The sequence below is a fragment of the Hylaeus anthracinus genome, unplaced genomic scaffold, assembly GCF_026225885.1.
Source record: "Hylaeus anthracinus isolate JK02 unplaced genomic scaffold, UHH_iyHylAnth1.0_haploid 5, whole genome shotgun sequence".
NCBI lineage: Eukaryota > Metazoa > Arthropoda > Insecta > Hymenoptera > Colletidae > Hylaeus > Hylaeus anthracinus.
Window position 1 is genome coordinate 14,147,136 of NW_026535322.1, and position 3,582 is coordinate 14,150,717.

The window sequence follows — 3,582 nt, forward strand, 5'->3', positions numbered from 1 at the left end:
TAGCCGACACCCCCCGGCACATGTAAGCTTACACTTGAGACTACCACGAGGCTTGCTTGCTCCCTCGTAGCGCATCGCGCCAAATTTGTCTTTACCCGAAAATAGTCAGTCCCACGGCTGCCACCACATGGCGACTATTCCTGGTCCAGACTCGAGTGATAAGTTACCCGGGGCTCTGTCTCGTTCCGCCTCCCCCTCTCACGCTTGCATCCCTCCTGGTATACCCCTCTGTGCCCTGACCCCCCCGGGGCACCGTCTTTCCCTTGCGCTACGTTGGCATCGACTTGCTCTTTTCTCTGCAATGCCGTACAAAGACGTATCTACTGTGCAGACGTTTCTTCGCCAGCGTCGTTAACCAGGGAACCCGAGAAGAACTCGATAGAACGACGTTCAAACCTTTACAACGTGCTTGCGCCCCGCTCCGCGAAATTGATGTTTTCGCGGGAATTTATGCTCCCGCTTCCCGAAAGCCTAGCGTCGTCGCTTTTATTTGGATGAATGGAATACCCGAATTTTCCGTTCCCTGCAGTTCGCCATTCTTAGCTAGCAGACGCCTAGCTGGCGAAGAACCATGGGCGAGAGCTAAATAATTTCGCTTTCTTTTGCATGTTTGCATTTCACGCCGCGGCGCACGGTGGTCCGGATGGCCAAAAACCTGGCCAAAATGCAATTTTTGAAGTTTCGAACGCACTTTTTCCAATATTGTGCGTGTGTTGTATACATATGAGTGCATTAGATGCTGCTTGAAATTTTAAAAAATAGTAATCGGTTAATGATATACAGAGGTTCAAAGTTGCATTTCATGCTCCTTGATATCGTGAAAAATGGCACATGTTTATTGTGTCATAGAAAGTTTATCCTCAATAGATTCATATGTAAATCATTTTACCATAAAAGTAGATGTTACAAATATAAACTTTCCACAAGAACAAAGTAAAATATCTTTGGATTCACTATTGTAATTCCCTTTTCAATATGATATTAATTTTAGTTATCTTTCGATGAATCGGAAGGAAAACAAAGATGATAGTCACCGACTGACACGCTCTACCAAGTTTCTTGATATAAAGTAACATGTCAGGTATGATATCCAATTGAGAAAACTTGCGCAAAGGCCTAGCCGATTAAGATGGTCAAAACTGCCCTTAGAGCTTCTTCAATGGCTCTTGAATCATTCGAAAGCTGACCAAGAAAAACTCCTCTCAGTAAAATTTTAACCCTCTAGCTTGCCCGTGAGGGTAGTTACAGGGTAAAATAGATTTTACGCTTTCGGCGCATTTTCCGGTCTCAAATGCATTCTAAAATTCTGAAAAAAATCTGACACATTTCGGATCCTAAGGCGCATTTTTGAGAATTTTTTCAAATTTTTTTGTTGCAAACTGTGGGCATAAACAATGAAAAACCTCAAAAAAATCGGAAAAACATTTTTTTCTCAAAAATATGATAACATGCTATTCTACTGTTTGGTTCCCTGATAAAGTACAATAACAGGCAGTGTCGTCAATTTTTTTTAAATTTTTTGTTCGGCTGCTCATTGTCAAAAACAATAAAAACTGAAATTTTTCGACGTTTTTGCTGCGAGGAGGAAAGTTACACTTGTTGGCTTTGTCGTAGGCATATATTAAGTCATTTTTAGCGTTATTACACTGAAACAAGTAATTATTTTACCTAAAAAATGTGATTTAAAAGAAAGACAAAATTATATTCTGTTGTATATATAAAGAAATGTTCGCATCCCTAACAACATCGCCGATTGGCGTGGCGGTTAAGGCGTCAGCCTAGGGAGCGGTTACTCTGGGGTTCGAATCCTATCGATATCATTTTTTTTCTATACGTCAAACTTCATTTTTTGTATTTCTTATTATGTATATGGTTTATTCATATAAGTTTGACAATATTTATTTAGCGTTTTAAAAATACGTTGTAGTACGTTGTACTACATAAAACGGTGAAAAATTTAAGAGGCCGTGGACGCAAACGCTGCACCACCATACAAGAAAACAATTGCATCAAGAAGTATTGCAGAAATAATAGGATTAAAAGTTTCAACAAGAACAATAAAACGAAGCCATCACGAAGCTGGATTAAGATGTTGCAAGGCTAGACGCCAGTCATACATCAATAAAATTAATATGAGAAAACGTTTAGCAGTTGCAAAAAAATATTTGAATATGTCACTAGCATTCTGAAAAAATATAGTTTGGAGCGACGAAAGTAAATTTGAGTTGCGGCAATTAAAAAAAAAGCACCGAGTTTAGAGGGAAAAAAATGAAACATAAAAAAGCATTTATTACACCTACAGTTAAATTTGGCGGAGGATCATTAATGGTGTGGAGGTGCTTTTCATAGAATGGAGTTGGTACATTAGCAGAAATCGATAGAATTATGAATCTAGACAAATATATTGATATTCTAAATGAAAATTTAGAAGAAGCAGTAGTAAACATGGGTTACGACGACGAATTTGTCTTCCAACAAGACAACGACCCCAAGCATACTGCTACGAAAACTAAAAAAATTTTGAAGATTCTAATATTAAATTGCTTGAATGGCCGGCTCAGAGCCCCGACTTGAATCCTATAGAAAATTTATGGAGTTTACTGGACGCAAAAGTTCTATAAAGTCTATTGGATCAACGAAAAAAAAAGGTCGATTTTTTCAAAAAATTACAGTTTGAATTTGAAAATATTTATAAAGATTATATCGAAAATTTAATAAAAAGTATTCCCCGACGTCTAGAAGCAGTAATAGAAGCAAAAGGTGGCAATACCAAGTATTAATTTCAATATGTATTCCATTTGTCACGTATTTTAGCATGTGTCTACTTTCTTTTGTCTGCTGCTAAATAGCTATCAGTTTCGTTAACTACAGCATATTTACACAAAGATGTAAGGATGAACTTCAATTGTTCACTACATAATGTACATACTATAAGGATATATAATTAATAAAACTGAAGTTTATAACAGTTACGTTAATTCGATTAAACTTCATCTTTACCTACTTCCAGTAACTGTCCACTTGTTTTTGTCCCCGACTGTAATTGTACTTTTTAAACTAAATCATAATGCACGAATATTTGTATTATTTATTAATGTTACTGTATAAGAATACATCCGCTCATGTTTCTATTCTTAAAGATAGGCAATGTTACTATGGTTACTTTTGTTATTTATAGTCATTATCATTACTACACTTTGGTTTTCACGCAATCATGATATAAACCCATATAACAAACACATACTAATCATACCCAAAAGGTATGTTCACTTATTCAAAATGAAATAACGATACTATTACACTGATTATAGAATTTCCATAAAAAACATCAAAAAAGTAAAAAAATTACGCCAAGTACATGAAAAAGTGCAGGACTTAAAGAGTAATCATAGAAAAATAGAAGATCCCCTTAAAAAAATGCAAGAAAGTAGAAAAAGATGTGAAATCGAAATGAGTAGGCAGTACATGAAGGTCTTTTCCAGTAAAGTGGAAGGTGACACTGAGTAACATAATATCAAATTCGGTGCTTTCCAATTATGCGCAGCTAAAATGCTGTGTTCAACAGTGCAGACGTTCAGACTC